General features: G+C 42.4%; 1 protein-coding gene across 2 annotated transcripts in view; it reads right to left on the bottom strand.

Moving 5' to 3' along the window:
• The window catches only part of PAX5 (paired box 5), a 242,295-nt gene that overhangs the window by 41,242 nt on the left and 180,969 nt on the right, over window positions 1-20,084 (bottom strand). The gene's annotated exons all lie outside the window — the stretch shown is intronic.

Below are 20,084 nucleotides of genomic sequence, written 5' to 3'. Positions count from 1 at the left end.
TCAAAAGACGGGGTGACTCTGAGCCAGGTCTAAGATGAACCTGCTATGAGAGAGTAGGTCTTATCTTAGGGCCAAATAAGATGGATTTACACAGGACTTTGCATTTTAATATCAGTAGGGGATTTCTTCCCAAACCTTATACTAGGTCCAAAAAAATGGAATTCTTCTCAGGACCAAAGCATTAGGAGAGCACAGGCTTATGAATAAATGGATTTTCCAGACCTTTTTGGATTTCGTTAATTATTAGCCCAGTCATTCCATTGTTGATATAGTTTTGAACTTTTTGAACAATTTGGATGTTAAGTGCAAAAACAGAAAGATGCATTTCATGTCACCTGTCATCTGGTCTTCACTTACAAAGCATTCCATATACATCCGAGACAAACATGTTCCAGTATGTATTTGTCACTAAAAGAACATTATTGAGAATTGTTATGTAAAACCTAACTGGAGTAGCCAAGTGGCTATGACACTTAACTATTTTTCCTCCTGGTTGTGGATCCCATTTTCACCTATGTTGGCTACCTGTCTTGAATGGGCAATCATGTGGACCAGGGACCAATTCACTAAGCTGCAGTTAATACCACTAACTTGTGCTACTAGACCATTTTCTTGCCTGTTGCTTCCCACTGTTCCTAGCTTGCCATGTGCCTTAACCACAGGCAGTCAGCCCCATCTCTGGACTCAAACATCATCCTTGCCTGCTTCAGAGCAGCTGCAACCCATTCCAGCCACCAAGAGGTCCACTCTCTACAAAGACTTGGATGCTGAATACCTGACATCACATTACCATTTTATAGCCTGATTAAATGGGAGTGTGGAGCATCTTACATGAAAAACTGCAACCCACAGTCCAAGAGTCTTCTCTACAATGGATGCACCAAACAAGCAAAGCAACCTCACTCACACGGCCAACCTCACTTATACTGCCCCTCACTCACGCTGCCAGCTACTCAGAGAGCAGTGCTACTTAGGACAGTTTATTCTTATCCATGCAGTAACCCCACTATGTGCATGAGACAGGTGCAGGAGCAAATGGATCAAACTTGCTTTTTTACGCAAAACACAGTCAGTTTTCAGGAAACTACAGCTCGGATTCCACTGGCTCCATTAAAGCTCAAATTCAGAGCCCAATTCCATGGACTTGCAGCCAGACAGAAGGGCAAATGCCCAGTGGCAGCAGGTGGTGGAGGCAACAGCAGAAAGCAGGTGCAATGTCATCACCCATCATGACCCCATGCTGCTGCTGTTCCACAACATACTTAGAAAACACACACACAAACACACCACACAGCAAAGTGTCTGCTGAGCCTCCAGGGGCTCTTACCATCTTCCTTTTCCCAGAGAGCCTCTGTCCCTATGTCTGTATAGATCCCAGTTCTATGCCCACCTAAATGCTTGGAAAGAAAAGGAGAGTTGCTTCTGCTATCATCTGGTTAGTTGGTCAGGAGAAGAATGGATTGACCATTCTTGGCCAGGCGGTGAGAATACAGGTGGTATCAGGAGAGCAGTCAGGGCAGGGGGTCCCTGGAGGGAGCATGGCCCAATCCCATCCAGTCTGATAGTGGTGCTGTCACTCCTCCGATGTATGTTCCCAGAAACAACTGTATTTACTAACAAGTATCCCAAGTATTGTAGCTGCCCCACTGCAGCATGGTTGCCCACGCTCCTGTATAAGCTATGAATGTAAGCAGAGCAATCCTGGATGAGACCAAAGGCCTCTCTAGCCCAGTGTTCTGTCCCACAGTGGTCAAAGAGGGGCTCAGGGGAAGCCCATGAGCAGGCCATGAACATACAAGCACCCTCTTGTTAAGATCCCTTTGTACCTATTGTCTCCGATACTGGAGACAATACTGCACAAAGACCAAGTCATCCAAAATACTGCTTATATATTTCCATGAGCACTAACGCTGCATCAAACTTGGCGGGGGAGTTTGGACTCACTGGCTGACCAAATTTAAGGTTATTCACAATGCTGATCATGTTAAAGGTCCAGGTGCTCAAGGCTAAATGCCAGTGCACTGGGCTTTTAAAACCATGGCATCTCAGCATTCGTTATGCTGGTTAGGACAGATAGAAATTGTAGGCCAAAGCATCTGGATGGCCACATGGTGCCCATCCTAGCATTAAATGGATTCATGTCAGGGACTGACTGCCTTTACCTACCAGGAGAAATTCATACATTCGGGTCAAGTTGATTGCCCTCACACATGGCTGCAATTGTAGGGTAATCCTGTGATACAAAAGAATGACTCCTGAAATCTTAGTACAGTACTTTATTAATACATAAACACAATTAGTGCCATGCCTTTCCTCCCAGGAGCTTGAGGCTGCAAGCACAGAATTATCTTATTTTTTCATTTACAAAATTCTTGTAATGTAGGTCAAGCTGGGGTACTGTCCAAGGCTGCTCAGTATACACTGGCAATCCACATTTTATTCATTCTACCTCACTATTGCATGCTCACATTTCAATGCAACTATAGTTCTATGATTCTCATGGCACATGCCCCAGCACCGATCATGGCAAAAAGAATGCTATCTCAGTCCTAAGGATTCCCACAGAAGCCACTGGAATTGTTTGGGTATAATAATATAACCAGAGCACCTTTCGGATTGCCTCCTCTGAGACAGTTTATCTTCCAATTGGTAGATAGTGGGGAAAGGGGGATAAGAAGGAACAAGGACCTTGCTCGGGTTTTATCAACTTCCAGGGGCATTTGGCCGGTCAGTGTTAGAGACAGACTGCTGAACTTGGATGGGCATTGGTCTGATCCAACAAGGCAGTCCTTACATTCCTTACAAGTACACTCCAAAAGCTGCTAGCGAGCCACTTTATGGCAACCTATATGCTTTGACCATGAATTTTCTGTCCTTATTCTTAATAGAAAATCTATCTGGAGCAAATGAGAAAGAGAGGAATACAGCTTGCCCAGTTAGTGCTCAGAGCCTGTAAAATGTTGCCTTGCTGTGGCACAATATAAGCACCTTCCACAAGTGTCAAAAAACCATTTGTCACACTATCCATTTATGAAGCAGAGGTGGGACAGAGAACAAACAGTTGGACTGAAAAAAGCATGTGTCTCCTTCCACTCATCTCTATGTAATTCTAAATTCAATAAACTCACACCCGTGTAAAAGTTATGCAAGTCAAGACGAAAATAAGAGGCTGGCTCTAAACTAGAAATCCATCCTGTTTTCTTCAGCTGAGAAACATATGCTGGGTTTACTTCCTAGGCATCTTGGAAAGTTTAAAACTATTTAATGCTCATTCTAACTGCACAGTTTTGAAGTCATGTTTGAGGTCATGTACAATAAAAAAGAGAGAGCAGTCAAACTCCGTTTTCTTCTTTGGAAGTAGCCTGAGACTTGAGGATATGACCTGGTTCTCATGGAATGACAACCCAAAGTATTGGTTGAATATGGATTGTTGAATACTAGGCTACTGTTTTGTGTGATGTTGGAACCATGAATTAATTATAGGTTGTTACCTACAAACGCCCCTTCATGGATCACTGCCTTGCCATGGTGAAGGGGCTTGTGTAGCACAATGAAGCTATGAGCTATGCTGTGCAGGGCCACCCAAGACAGACAGGTCATAGCAGAGAGCTCTGACAAAATGTGATCCACTGGAGAAAGAAATGGCAACCCACTCCAGTATCTTTGCCATGAAAACCCCATGGACAGGTCTAAAGGGCAAAATGATATGATGCCAGAAGATGAGCCCCTCAGGTTGGAAGGTGTCCCGTGTGCTACTGGGGAATAGCAGAGGGCTAGTACTAGTGCCAGAAAGAATGAAGTGACTGGGTCAAAGCTGAAAGGACACTCAGTTTTGGATGTATCTGGTGGTGAAAGGAAAGTCCGACGCTATAAAGAACAATATTTCATAGGAACCTGGAATGTAACATCCTTGAATTGAGGTAAGTTGGATGTGGTCAAACATGAGATGACAAGACATAACATCAACATCTTGGGAATCAGTGAACTAAAATGGACAGGAATGGGTGAATTTAATTCAGATGACCATCAGGTATACTACTGCGGAAATGGAGTAGCCTTCATAGTCAATAAAAGAGTAGGAAAAGTAGTACTGGGATACAATCTCCAAAATGACAGAATGATCTCAGTTCAAATCCAAGGCAAACCATTCAGCATCACAATAGTCCAAATCTATGCCCCAACCACTGATGCTGAAGAGGCTGAAGTTGACCAGTTCTATGAAGACCTAAAACACCTTCTAGAAATAACACAAAAAATGATGTCCTTATCATCATGGGGGACTGGAATGCTAAAGTAGGAAGCCAAAAGATAATCAGAATAACAGGCAAGTTTGGCCTTGGAGTACAAAATGAAGCCAGGCAACAAAGGCTGGCAGATTTTTGTCAAGAGAATACGCTGGTCATAGCAAACACTCATAGCAAACACACAACAACCCAAGAGATGACTCTACACATGGACATCACCAGATGGTCAACACAAAAATCAGATTTGACTATGTGCTCTGCAGCCAAAGATGGAGAAGCTCTGTACCAGTGGTGGCAAACCTATGGCACGCGTGCCGCAGTGGGCATGCAGAGCCCCCTCTGTTGGCACACGAGCCAATTCGCCCCAGCATCGCCCCAGCAGCCGAGCATTGGATAACAGTGCACATAGGGGCCATGTGCATGCTTGGAAAGGAGTAGTGGTGCCAGGTGATGACGTCACGAGCCGCAACTTATTAGCCGTGACTTGTCCAAGCTTTTGCATAGCCAGTCAGTGCGCTGCCAAGGATGGATGGATGGATGGATGGATGGATAGATATTTGCTTGGACTGGCTGTGAATTGTTTTTTCTAAACTAAAATCTCAGTATTCTGGTTTTATTGCAGTGCTGGCACTTTGCAATAAATAAGCAGGTTTTGGGATGCAGTTTGGGCACTCAGTCTCTAAAAGGTTCACCATCACTGCTCTATACAATCAGTAAAAGGAAACCAGGAGCTGACTGTGGCTCAGATCATGAACTTCTTCTTGCAAACTTTAGGCTTAAATTGAAGGAAGTAGGGAAAAGCACTAGGCCGCTCAGGTATGACCTAAATCATATCCCTGATGAATATACAGTAGAGGTGAGAAATAGATGTAAGGAATTAGATCTGATAGACAGAGTGCCTGAAGAATTATGGATGGAGGTTCGCAACATTGTACAAGGGGTGGCAACTAAAACCATCCCAAAGAAAAAGTAATGCAAGAAAGCAAAACGGCTGTCTGAGGAAGCTTTGCAAATAGCTGAGGAAAGAAGGGAAGCGAAAGGCAAGGGAGAAAAGGAAAGATACACCCAATTGAATGCAGAATTCCAGAGAATAGCTAGAAGAGATAAGAATGCCTTCTTAAATGGACAGTGTAAAGAAACAGAAGAAAACAATAGAATAGGGAAGACTAGTGATATCTTCAAGAAAATTAGAAATATGAAATGAATGTTTCATACAACGATGAGCATGATAAAGGACAAAAATGACAGGGAACTAACAGAGGCAGAAGAGATTAAGAAGAGGTGGCAAGATTACACAGAAGAACTGTACAAGAAAGACCTTAATGTCCCTGATAACCACGATGGGGAGGTCACTGACCTTGAGCCAGACATCTTGGAATGTGAGGTCTAGTGGGCCTTAGGAAGTCTGAGCAACAACAAAGCTAATAGGGGAGACAGTATTCCAGCTGAGCTATTCAAAATCCTAAAAGACGAAGCAGTTAAAGTGCTACACTCAATATGCCAGCAAATTTGGAAAACTCAACAGTGGCCACAGGATTGGAAAAGGTCAGTTGACATTCTGATCCCAAAGAAGAGCAATGCCAAGGAAAGTTCAAACTACCGCACCACTGCACTCATTTCACATGCTAGCAAAGTTATGCTCAAAATCCTACAAGCTAGGCTCCAGCAGTATGTGGACCAAGAACTACCAGAAGTACAGGCAGGATTTCGAAGAGGGAGAGGAACTAGAGATCAAATTGCCAACATACGCTGGAACATGGAGAAAGCTACGGAGTTCCAGAAAAACATCTACTTCTGCTTCATTGACTAGGCTAAAGCCTTTGATTGTGTGGATCACAACAAATTATGGCAAGTTCTTAAAGAGATGGGAGTACCAGACCATCTTATTTGTCTCTTGAGAAACCTATATGCAGGTCAAGAAGCAACAGTGGGAATTGGACAAGGAACCACTGATTGGTTCAAAATTGAGAAAGGTATTCGGCAAGGCTGTACACTGTCGCCCTGCCTATTTAACTTATATGCAGAGCATATTATGAGAAAGGCGGGACTGGGTGAATCACCAGTTGGAATTAAGATTGTTGGGAGAAACATCAACAACCTCAGATCTGCAGATGATACCACTCTAATGGCAGAAAGTGAACTAAAGAGCCTCTTGATGCAGGTGAAGGAGGAGAGCACAAAAGTTGGCTTGAAACTCAACATTAAGACAACTAAGATCATGGCATCCAGTCCTCTCACTTCCTGGCAAATAGGTGGGGAAGAAATGGAGGTAGTGACAGATTTTATTTTCCTGGGCTCCACGATCACCGCAGACAGGGACTGCAGCCAAGAAATTAAAAGACGCTTGCTCCTGGGGAGGAAAGCTATGGCAAATCTAGGCAGCATACTAAAAAGCAGAGACATCACCCTGCTGACAAAAGTGCGTATAGTCAAGGCTATGGTTTTTCCAGTTACAATGTATGGCTATGCGAGTTGGACCATAAGGAAGGCTGAGTGCCAAAAAATTGAGGCCTTTGAATTGTGGTGCTGGAGGAGACTCCTGCAAGTCCCTTGGACCGCAAGGTGATCAAACCAGTCAGTCTTAGAGGTGATCAACCCTGACTGCTCTTTAGAAGGCCAGATCCTGAAGATGAAACTCAAATTCTTTGGCCACCTAATGAGAAGGAAGGACTCAGTGGAGAAGACCCTGATGCTGGGACCAATTGATGGCAAAAGAAGAAGGGGACGGCAAAGGATGAGGAGGCTAGATGGAGTCACTTAAGCAGTTGACGTGAGCTTAAATGGACTCTGGGGCATGGTGGAGGATAGGAGAGCATGGAGATAAGTTGTCCATGGTGTGGCAATGGGTCAGACGCAACTTCGTTAAACAAGTGCTGCTGCTGCTGCTGCTGCTGCAACAACAAATAACTTATAGAGAGAGCATATGGCTTGTTATTGGGTTGTGAACTCTGAGCTGCTTTAACTTTAGGTTGTTCAATGCAAACCCATAACCATTGCTTGTTCATGGGTTGTTTTGTTAAGCTACAGAGACAGCGAAGAAGAGCAGTTTTAAAAACTCCAACCACTATACATGCCAGTACTACAGTGCAGCAAAGGCATTTGAGATACAGGCATGGAGTAAGTGAAGCAGAATAAAGTCAAACAACTCAGGAATTGAAAAGAACACACTGCACTTTGTACAACTGTCTGGCTGGCAAATCATGGATAAACTCTGAGTAAGGCAACAATCCACAGATAAGACACAGCTCACACAACATAATAAACCAGAGTTTGGGTTGACTGTGGGATCATGATGAACCTTGGGTTATTGAATCATGGGTTGCTGTGTTGTGTGTACCCAGACATGCTAACAAACTTTGGTTGCCTAACTAGAAATTGCCACAATTCATGATCCATAGTTCCTCTACGTGGGTTGTTTGGGTTTAACAAACCATGATTTGCTAGTGTGGCTGGCTTGAGACAAGATAACCTAAATTTCAACAACAGCTCGCAGTTCAACAATAGCTCACACTTAACCCATGTTTAATCACTGACTCTTAACTAGCAGGTCTAGCTATGTTGTAGGCTTAAAGTGCTTCTCTAACACTATTTATGTGAACATTCTGATCATTGTTAACACAGAAGAGAAGGATGTGCAATCTGAAAGAGCTTTCTCACTAACATATATTTGACATTCACATTAGAAATCCTTTGAAGAAGAACTGCATTCTTAGCACTACCAGGCAGAAGGCTCTGTGCAGCTATTTCATCTTTCCCTCCTTAACAATACTTTGGCATGAATAAACAAACACACCAACAACAGAAGAAGCAGTGGGGAAACAAGAGGCTTACAAATGAGCAACATATGATCCCCATGTAAAATTCCATTAATTAGACAGGATGATTGCACAATAAAACCCTTGTCTGGAAGCACCTACAGACCTAAGCCTTGCATGTGAAAATGCTTGGATATGCTCAACAGAACAAGTCTAACCATGAATACAATTCTTCTTCTTGATTGCTATTCTCAAACACAACATTTTTCTTTCTTAAACTCCCCAACTGTACATGTGCTTCTACGTGGCCTTTTGAATGCTTTGTGCTTGTGACCCAGAAGCTCAAACAAAAGGGCATTAGACAGTATCTACTGTATTTTTAAGTGAACCCTGGGTTTGAATTTGATCATTTTCAGATCCCTTTAGTCGGGTAATTGCACACATAGACTTCATATAAAGGAAATTCATTTGTTCAGGGTCACTGCATGGTTTTTCATTAAAAACAAATTACCAATGTTCAGAAAGGACATCTGGGTTTCCAGAGTCCCATTAATGACTATATTTTCAGCATCACTATCCCGGACGGTCTATCCTTTCCTGTCACCCTCTGTTTAGAGCCCCGAGAGGACAATGAGAATGACAGTCAAGTGAAAGGCAAAGCATGAGGGATGAGGCCAAAACCTCAACCCCCTGGGAAATGAAGAAGGTACAAGTGAAATAAAAAAAATATCCAGAGGGTAACAGGGGCCATTGTCTGAGCTTTTCTAATACAAGAACCAGAACAAATATTTAAATGAACAAGCATGATTATTTAAGCATAAGATTATTCCAATTCAATTACAAGATGGTACAAGCCCTCTGGGCAAAACAAAGTGGATGACTAGAAAGTTTTCAAACTGAAGATACAACTAGCGAAAACATTTTATTCCTGCACATGTAATTCCTGGATCAAAAGCAATACCTAGAAGGCAAAGCTGTGCATGTTATCTTGTGAGGCACAGAATGCATAAGTAGCGCTCTGACAGAAATTGCAAAGGATAGTGTTTCTGCCCAGTATGAGAGAGTGTGAACTGAATTCATGCATGCACACGCAGAGGACCACCTATGGGAGCTATGCCTCAGTAATATATATAAAAACAACAGGGAGATCTACTAAAGCTGTTCAGTCTTTGCTGACTGAAGGGCAGTAACACTAAAGAACAAGGAAAATGTGATGAACAATATCACATTTTGCTGTTCCTGTCACCATGAAGCATCATATTTCTTTGGAAAAGAACAATAAAATATACGGCTCATACTTGATCCTGGAAACATTCGTGCATGCTGATTAATTTCTGACCCTTTATAGATCAGAAAACTGTAGGAAGCTTCACTTATTCACACAAGTTTATATTTTCAGCATGTTCTTTGCAAACAGTTAAAAAGTTTAACTTTTATAATGTGGAACATGGCCCCAACTCTGCACCTAGCCCCTAGGTAATAAAAAATTCCTGAAGTAGGCTAACATATTCCTTGTACATACTTTGTGCATAGATCATGTGCTACCTCAGTGAGATGAGCATCCAAAAGCACACAGCCCACTACTCTAGACTGATGGGCTCCTCTATCCCCTCCTAGAATGGAGGTCCCAGAGTCCTCTGGAGCTCTAGGAATGTGCCACACCGTCCCCACTGTTCACACAGACGGTACTTTAAAATTAGGTTTGACCCAATTTCCCCCCAAAATAGTATTAAAGGACAAAGTGATTTTTTCCCATTTTATCAAGATAGTCAAAACCTTTTATCAATTTAGCAAATCTGGGAATATGTTTGCACTATTGCTATCTTCAATTTCCTTCTTAGGGACACTGTAACTCTTGTTATACAGTGGTACGTTGGCTCACGAACGCCTCAGTTCACGACCAAAAATAGTTACAGAACGAATTAACCTTATTTACATTGAACCTTATGGGAAAATTTGACTTGGCTCATGACCAATTTGGGTCACGACCAGAGTCCTGGAACGGATTAAGTTCGTGAGCCAAGGTACCACTGTATAGTCAGACCAATCTAAAATGTTGCCAGAATTTATGCAGTAGTGTGGCCTTATTGATCCTCCTAAATTTCTCAGATATTTTTTGTACCATCTGCCACGATGGCCTACTTCATTGCCTTGCTGAGATGGAAGTGGGGAGCACTGTTCTTCAGTGGCCCTGATTATTCCCTAAAAGGCAATGTGCTGGGATACAGTTGATCTATTCTAGGGTCAATTGTCTTGTGCAGTACCATAAAGTTCAATCTATGTCCAAGTTCTGAGGTTTGGGTTTGGCTGTATCAGTACACAGAAAACATCAGCTCTGCCTCTCTATTTAGTCACTACTGTTCTGGTGTCAGGATCTGGGTTGCTCTGGTGGCCAGAACCAGAACAACTACCACCGTAGTTGCAGGATTGGTCCCAGGCCCTGCTGGAGCACCCAGTCTACTGGGGAGCGCCAGCTGGGAGTCCTGGCAGAAGGGCTACAGAAGAGCAAGCTGCTCCCTCCAAAACTGGCCTCGTGGATCCTGTTGTGTCTCCTGCCTTGCCATGTTGCCTCAACCACACAGGTCTGCCTGTAGTTATACTGCCTGCGGTGTACCTTGCCTTGCCATGTACCCTGCCTCCACTGCCTGCATCTTGCCTGAGGCTTGCTGTGTCTCCTGCTGTGCTATCCTGTCCAAGGTACCTGCACTTCTGTTTGCCTCCTGGTTTTCAATCCTTGGCTTGCTCCTGGTCACATCATTGTTCTGCCCTGATGCACACTTCTGGTCCCTGACCTTGGCCCGTGCCTGCTTTTGGACTCTGTCTTGCCTGAAGTTCTGTTGCCCTGGTCCTGGTGCCTCTGCTGCTCATGGCCTGTCTTTGGCTGTCCACCTCCCAGCTCCAGATACTGACATCTGGTTATATACAGACTGGATTACCATCATACCTGCTAAACTGGTTGCCCACTCTCCCCCCCCCCCGACTCCATTTAAAGTATAAGTATTAATTTTTACAGCACTTATCAGCTTGGGGTCAGTATAGTGGTATTAAACAAGTTGGCATTAACTACCTTCTCCCAAATTATCATTGTTGTACTGATTAACAGATTCATATTTATTTATTGTACTTTTAAGCTGTAGTCAAAATTCTCTGAGCATATACAATATATGAAAACGGGAAAATACAGTCTGCAGGAAAACAATCCACAATGAAACCAAAATGAAACTAGTAGAAAAGAATAAAATCGTATCAGAACATAAAACCCAATTAAAACAAACCCTGGAATAAAATAATAAAAGCACCAATACCAGTTCTTAAATGCATGGGGAAATTAAACATGTTTTCAACAGGTGACAGAACGACTGCAGTATAGGTACCTGATCAGCCTCTCTGGGAAAGTGTTCCATAAGCAGGGTGCAAACACTGAAAAGGCCCTTGTTCACCCTCCCTGGAGTGCGTATTTCAGAGCTTGTGAATAATTTGTTGCTGTATGGAAGAAATACTCTTTTAGTAATTGCTGAAGTGCTTGTCTCATTTGGGAGGGGATGCCTAGCTCACAACAATAATAAATGTAAATTGTGTATGGGCTTTGAGATAGTATATAAATGTAATAAATCAATACAGAGGTACCGCAGCTCACGATCGGCTCAGTTCACGACCAAATCGGGTTGCGAACAAAAATTTCATTAAAATTTTCACCCAGGTCACAAACTCCGCATTGGGTGGCAACCACGATCGCGGCCATCTCCCCCCTCCCCGCCAGGTGGGGAGATGGGCTGCAACTGTGCTGGAGGCAAGGGGGAGATTGCTGAGATCATGCCCATCTTTCCTGCACGAGCGCAACCATGATCTTGGCCATCTCCCCCGCACCATGATCGCACCCGTCTCCCCCCCCGCGCCCCCACATTCCTGCCCGTCTCTCCCCCCCAACGCTCCCACGCTTGCGCCCCTCGCCCCCCCCACCTGCAGCGCTCCTGTGATCGCACCTGTCTCTCTCCCCCAGCACGCCGGGATGACAGGCATGTGCAGGAATGACGGGCGCGATTGCAGTCGTGCTGGGGGGGCAGGGAGATGGCCACAATCTTTGTTGTTGTCACTTTGCTTCACATTTTTCTGATTAAAGGAAATAGTTACAGAACAGATTAACCTTATTTACATTGAACTGTATGGGGAAATTTAACTTGGCTCATGACCAATTTGGGTCACGACCAGAGTCCTGGAATGGATTAAGTTCGTGAGCCAAGGTACCACTGTATAATGAAGTACAGTGCCAAATCTATGGGCTGCAGCTTGAACAATAATTGTGCTCCATATACTACATTTTAAGGAAAACTTTACAGCCAAATTATATGTATTAATAATATTTCTATTAGTTAACCATTAATGTCAATCACTATCCAAGAATGATTGGATACTATGCAGTTGTGCAGCATAACTGAATCTTTTTCTGCCAGGCTTGTCTTTCAATTCCACTGCCATCTCTCTACTCCCACCATTTGCTGTGTGGCAAACAGTTACTTTTACTTGCTGTGGCCAGTGGAAATTGCATTAAAAATAACTTCAGACACAGTCCTGAGCATGTACAGACAGAAAAAGGGCTCCAACCCTCAGCATACACCAGTCAGCGCCAGGAATCTACATCAGTGGAACAGTTCAGAGCAGCAGTTTCCAAACATTCTATCCTCAAGTAACACTTTCCTAATCAGTATTTCTGTCAAGCAACTCCAAAACAAGTGTTATGGAGTGGACCACTTGTATTTTGCAGGATATTGTGGAATGCATTCTAAGATGTGCTTTCATTATATGGCGATGAGACATTGGGTCTGGCCTAATGTACTTTGCCAGTGATTCTTAGAATGTCCTTAATCCCTTCCTTCCTTTTTGCAGCAAATTGCAAGGTAAAAGGAGCAATGATGCAAAAACTTTCCGCCAGTACTAGTATTCTGGAAACCCATGACAAGTTTCAAGGAACACTCAATTTCCTCAAAACATAGCCTGAAACCCACAGGGTTAGAGCACTGCATTCCTATTCTTGCTTTCTCTTCTGCTACACATTCTATGTTTTAAAGACAACTTATCCCATCTATGTATTCTGATTGAACTACTAGCATAACTGATGTGTAGAAGCAAATCTATTGCTTTGTTCTTTATGGTTCATTGAATTAATCTCTTTGACCATTCTTGCCATCTGTGTTCACAGTAAAAGGCAAAAAGCATACAAAATGTGGAACATTTCTATGGGACATATTCAGTGATTCCATAAAAAATGCATCCTCAAACCTTGTTAACCTGTAATAGAACTCATGCTTTTACATATCCATCCATGAAATGGTTTGACAGTTTCAATGTCAAGAAAAGAAAAAAATAATAAAAATCGAGGAGAATAAGATACTAGAATTGAAAGTGTTCTCCCTGGCTTTAAGGAAGGATCATCCACAAATTAAATCATATCCATATCACGTATTAATCCAACCACCATACCGATAAATCCGAATCTTCTAAGATACACTTCAAGAACAGAACAGGAGTAAATAAATGACATGCAATAGGTTGTTGGATCTGTATGCAACTGATGCACAAAAGATTCCCTGTATGAAGAAAACAAAGAGCTTGCTCACACTTGGAGGCAGCAGTAACAAGGTTGCGTTTCTGCAGCTTCTTACAACAGCACTCCAATAAACCAGGTACAAAGGAACAACATAAGTGCGAGTTGAATACACGGTTCTGTTCTGTGCAAATGTCACACACACACATCCCACACAACCAATGTCCAAACAGAAATGAATCACATAATTGACTTTCTCTGCCCATTTGATTCCATCATGAATGTGTTAAGGAAGGGGGTATGTGAAAGCACCTTTTATGCCACTGCTGTTAAGTGTGATTCGGCCTTAGACTCTGTTTCCTTGTTACAAGTGCAACACAGCTGCTACTGGAAAGCCGTTTTCCTGCAGTTGCCTCCTCAAGTCAAAGTGACAGTACATAAAAGGACTAACCACACAGTAAATTCCCATGCTAACATCAGTGACTCCAACAGAAGTGCAGAATTATAATGGGAAGCAGCCACATGATTTAGCCAATTCATGTAAAAGGCACTATTATGCATTACTGATAAAATGGTTAATGCTGAAGAAGATTAATCTATTCCCAAAACTGACCTGCTAAAAGCCCCTAAGAAGTTCACAAGCAGAGCCAATAAAGGCAGATGTCACTTACCATCTGAATGCCATTAGAAATATTTCTGATAACCCTTCTTCCCTTTCTGCAATTAGGGAAATTCATTTATTTATTGTAACTTTATCTCACCTTTCCTTTCCTTCCTTTTCAAAATGGTTTATGCAGGGCTCCCAGCAATCCAACACAAGCCCTAATCATGGGAAGCCTTTTTATGACAGCAGCCATGCTACACAGAAGTAATGGATGTCTTGTGTCTACATTCTGAGTGTGAAGCAAAGCAAAAAGGGAACACTGCCATCTCTCCAAATGCTTAGCACAAATCCCAAAAAGTAAATGAACAGACAAAGAAAACGTTCCTTGTCATCTACGGTAAGTCCACACTGTCATCCAGGTAGGACAATGTAATATGCAGTATTTTAAATGAGAGAAAACTCCACAAATATGTGTACATCAAGAGATCCAGATGTACTGAAAGAGAGTAGAGTTTAATTTGAAATAGATACTCTAAATCCAATCTGGGTACCCTGAGCTTCTCAGTCCCTGATATAGAGTTGAACAGTTCATAAATGCTGAGGTGCAGCTCATGTACAGATTCAGATTTGTGTGGTATGTATAGCATACTAAACTCCCCACTTATTGGATCACACTAAACATTTCATATTCTTTCCTGATTATATGCCTTAGAGGGACAATTATGATTATGATCCTGAATAGAGGTGGCAGGAATGGAAATGACCTTATTCATAGCAGAGGTTCATTCAGGAGAGCAATGTTTGAGATAGCCTTATAATGAGCACAGTTCTTAGCATGTGTAGAGGCTGCATGCCAGCACCAGTGCTGCCAAAAGCTTGCAGTGCCTGCATATGGCTGCAACACACTGTGGGGACATGGTAACACTCTTTTAAACAGATGCACCACTGCTTCAAGCGAGAGCTTCCTTGTGACCTCCACTCCAATGAGAAAATGCCTGAAATGGCCTAAATTCATCCAGCATGGGAGAACATCTGAAAGCATCTGGCACCACTGCCCCATGATGATGCCTTGATGCCCATTAGCTTTCGATACTGTACACCAGATCTGTATGATGGCTACTTGCCTTAGTTTATGCATTATATTTCAGGGATATCTTGGGGATTCTATCCAAAGTTCTCCAGTACTTGGAACTCCACATCATTTGCAGTTCCAAGCTAGCTGTCACAGTAATTCTTCTTCCCAGTCTTCAAGGCAGACCAGGACACAGCCATCCTAACTAAAATCCTTTATTATGTTAAAGTTGACCAGCTAGGCTGGCTTTGTAGAAAAAGAAGAGTATTTCAGAAGCCAATAACAAAAGCAATAAGCCAAGTCAGAATACTGGCCATTAGGGAAATGAGTCTTAACTAAAAGAAGCTGTTTCCAAACTGAATACCTCTCCTCTATTCCAAACTAAAAATAGCAAACCACACCTTCAAGGAGGATCTTCCTGCTTAAGGGTCAGTTGCTTGCAGTATCTGACGCTTCTCAACCCAACTGAAGACACATCCTCAGATTAATGTTAGGTCCATCACCCTCCATATTATCATACTTGCTAAACTTCCCCACAAATTGGCAACTATCTGTTTTTCAGTGACTGTCTAGTTTCTCTCAGGGTCCCCTGGCCTGGGAGTGTCAGCTGTGGATTCTGACTCCTCGGTCTGAGTCAGAATCAGTATCTACAATCTATTATTATTACTACTACTATTACTAGAATTTGGATTTCTCAGTCCCCTAGTCCAACACTCTAATTACCACACTGAACTAGTTCTCAACAACCTTTGAGGTATCTAGAAATGATAGGCTGAAGTATCCACAACCTTTGAAGGTTCTTTTAAACAGGAGTGGGCCCAACTGTTATAAATCTTGCTTTCTAGTTTTTAATGTTGTTATTGTTGTAGTTGTTTACTATTTTTTATTGTTGTAGATGCATTAATATTGTTTGTGATATTTCTGTACCTCTTAAATATAACAAAATCCCTAGCACATGCATTATGACTACTTCGGCAAATAGTGAACAAGTCAAAAAGCTGTAGCTTATATTTCAATATCTGTCTGCTGTAGCACTTTTAAGCCTAAGGGCATAAGCTATAGAATACAGTAGTGTCAAAAAACATGAAACAAAAACTTCCTCACTCACTTCTTATCTTGCAGTTCTTCTTCCTATGTTGGCTAATTATAGTCATAATTCATGGTTAATTAATAAAGGATTTATCACAACCACTTTTTTGCATATGCCCTGAAAACTATTACAGGAGATCAGGATGTCTAGATGCAAGTCTCTGAGAATTGGTGAAATGAATTCTCCTTGTATAAATGTCAGGACAGAATAATTCACTCATATCAGAGTACAAACACTGATGTGTGTGTAATAAAGCTGATCTGTCGGCTGTTTCAGAGCCAAATCATAAAAGACGGCAGCATTCATAAGAGGCTTCTGAAACTGGTCCTCCAAACGATAAGTGACAAGAGAGGATCGAGAAATTATTTGGCATGCTAGTTAGCAAAGCTTAGTTGAAAAGAACAGGAGGGCTTAACAAGAATTGCAGATAACCTTCAACTTTCCAGACCAGAAGGTTGTTATTAAAGGAAGAATTGAAGTGAACAAGGGAAATAACCTATGTGGATGTGTGTTGCCTAAAAACAGAGTTTATTCTGCACAGATATGAGGACAACAGAACCAGAATCATTAAAAAGCAAGCGATAGTTCATCAAGTTCTTTGAAGCTGTGAGCGGGTTTTGTCCTCTGACCGTTAGAACACTCTATCCAAAATGACCAAAGACAATGGACTGCTGAACTGGAACTCACTGATAAATTAGATCACCCACTTCAGGGTTTTAAAGAAGGATAGGTGGGTTTCTCAATGCAAAAACATAACTGGACACAGTTCAGAGGAATCTTTTATATTGATCACAAACACATGAGATCCTTATGCTGCCAATATTGGTATTAGTCATACACAAGAGGGAGGTATTAACTGGCTCAGGGAAAGCCCCAGCTGCAAAAATGCAGAACTCTTTTAAAAAGCTTTACTGGGAACAATCCAGAAACAGCCCAATGAGAAATATGTGGGTAAGGAATGCTGTGAATTGTGGGGCAGAAGGGAACAGTGAACTGATGAGAAGGGGGGAATGAAATGGGGTGTCTCAGCAAATGGCACAGCTGGCTGTGTAGCAGAATAGAATCCTAAATAGGAACAGTGCACATTGAACTCTAGGTCCAACTTGTGTATTATGAACTTGAAATACCTCTTTTTCTTTTGACCTCTTAACAGCACTCCACCATGCTGGATGTTTTCAAAACCAAGGAAGGTTTCAAAGACAGCTTACAATACCACGGAGGAGTGGAATATTGTTAAAGTTAAAAAAAAAAAGACCAGCCATTGCAGAACACCAGTTTGCAGGCCAGAGAGCGTCCACAAGACAGTGACCCCTTCCTTTCCCAAAGACATGACCCTATTCCAAAGCTCCCACCTTTCTCAGAAGGAGCGCCTTGTATCAATGGCTCGCAAGGAAGAGAGCTTGGAGCACTTCGATGCATGGCTCCCGACTTAGCTGTTCCCTCTTTACTGTTATGGTACCTCTTGCTTTGTGCGCCCATAAATCTAAAAGGTATGTGTGTGAATGGCACTCGGGGTGGGGGGGAGTGTCTGTCTGTGTGTGGGAGAGAGAGAGAGAATGTCTATGTGAACGGTTTATTTCTCTGTGTGTATGAACCATGTCTGTGTCTGAACATGAAATGTATGTGTGTGTGAAAAGGTGCCTGGGAGGTATGAATGTGAGGTGAAAGCTACATCTGTGTATATGAATGATGTGTGTGTGTGTGTGTGACAGAGAGAGAGAGAGAGAGAGAGAGAGAGAGAGAGAGAGAGAGAGAGAGAATGGATGTTTAGAGAAGTGTCTGAGTATGAAATGTGTATGCACATGTGTGTGCACGCATGTGTGTCTGATTTGCACTCAAGCTGTGTGTGTGTGCATTAGTGTGAGTGCACATGTGAACAGTTTATTTGCATGTGTGAATTGTTCTCTCTGTGTGAATGGGTATTTAGGGCGTGTCTGTGTGTGTGTGATTTTTATTACAATAAAAATTGGTAAATAACATTGATGATGTAAGCTTCCTTGAGCCCTTTGTAGGTAAAAGGCAGGATATAAATCGAAAAATAAATAAATAAATAAATAAAATTAAAACATCATAATAAATTAGCAGAATAGATTCACAATAAACGTAATTAGACTAAAAAGGCATAAATTAATGTATTTAAAGATCAGTGCCATTGCTATAACATAGTCTAGGTGGTGCCATAGGTGTACTGGAAAAGAAAAGTTTTCACCAGGCACCTGAAACTCAACAGGACAGATGCCTGGCAATCTGTGTATGACTGGTGTGGGAGTATTGGGGTGCTGGGAGTGAGAGGGATGGCTGCTCTGGGCACTCATTCTCAAGGACTGCGGGCTGGGATTCATCAGAATCCAAATCACAATGTGAAGCGGATCAAAGGGGAGCTAGGGAGAATGGGCTGTGCCAAGAGAAGAGGCAGACATGCATTTCTCTAGGCCAGACGCATCAGGCGGGCAGGCAGTTCCTGGGAATAATCACCTGGTGGGAGGGGACCCTGAACAGGGGAGTTTCTTAGATACAGACCAGGCAGCCCCAGCTCTTGACCCCGTGACATGGTGTCAGCAGAGAAGAGTCGCCCAGTTAGACAACTGGTGCATGCAGAGGAAGCCTGCTCACTTTCAGAAGGCCCCTCCAGGAATGCTCATGGGGTGGGGGGTTCCTGGAGATGATTACTAGATTGTGCTTTCGGGTCAATAATGAACACTTTTCTCGGGGAAAAAGGTGTGGCTTCTGAATGCTTGAAGGAGAAACCTTGGCTTGTGACATGGGGTATGGGTGAATGTAATGTGTAGGTGTATATGTCTTTGTGTGTATGGAAGATATATTTGTGTATGTGTGAATGGGATATGGGTCTATGCATGTGCATGTGAACAGGGGTAGTATTTTGTAATAAGGGGGAACAATTCACCATTACCTAATATCTAGTATCATCAGTTGACACCTGTCCAATTCCCAGACTCCAGTTCCCAATATCTACCCAGTTCTGTATGAATTACTAAGGCCTTGATCATAGGAGCTGAATGTCTTTTTAAAAAGATGCTAAAAACTTTTCCAACTCTACCCAAGTTTGGAAACACTTGAAAGCCTGGCACCTGGCAAAGGGCACTTCCAATAATGATACGCAGCTTGAGACACTGTGAGAAAAGCAGCATGGAAAACGGCTGACTTCTTTTAAAGAAGATATAATAAAGACCAAAGGTGAACATCAGGGAACATTAGGTGATTCACTGGAGACATTAATGGCTAAGATCTCATGTGTGAAAAGCTTTGGATGAGATCATTTGCTGGCACCCATATTAAGCAGCGTAATTTCAAAGTGTAAGATTCCACAGACGTAACCGTGAGAAATGCTTATAGCTAAGTTAATTAAAATGATTCACATGACAAAAAAGCAGAGAAGCGAGGTAACTCTAAGATTAACCTTATGTACATTTTACCATGTATATCCAACAGCCATGCAACAAGGCTAGACCCTTCTTTTCATACATATTTTGACTGAATAAATTTTCATAGTATCCAATCCAGTTCCATGTATGCCAATGTGCACAGATTAAAGTCTCCCACTAACTTTAAATAGGCCTAAATCAACTTGGACTAATAGTTTGGCTTAGCTGAGTTAGATCAACATTGTAGGTAAAGTCAGAGAGAAGGAGGATTGTTCAAGTTGTCTTTTTTACATCTTTCTTTCAGCACCATAATTCTGCTGCTGGCAAAAATAAAAAAATAAAAAGGAGCACAAAGGAGCTACTTGGCTCTGCTGCTAAAAGACTGCTGCTTTTT

Source organism: Varanus komodoensis, unplaced genomic scaffold (genome assembly GCF_004798865.1).
Source record: "Varanus komodoensis strain SLA01 unplaced genomic scaffold, ASM479886v1 scaffold35, whole genome shotgun sequence".
NCBI lineage: Eukaryota > Metazoa > Chordata > Lepidosauria > Squamata > Varanidae > Varanus > Varanus komodoensis.
The sequence above is the reverse complement of the archived record's forward strand: the minus strand, read 5'-3'. Positions and strand labels throughout refer to the sequence as shown.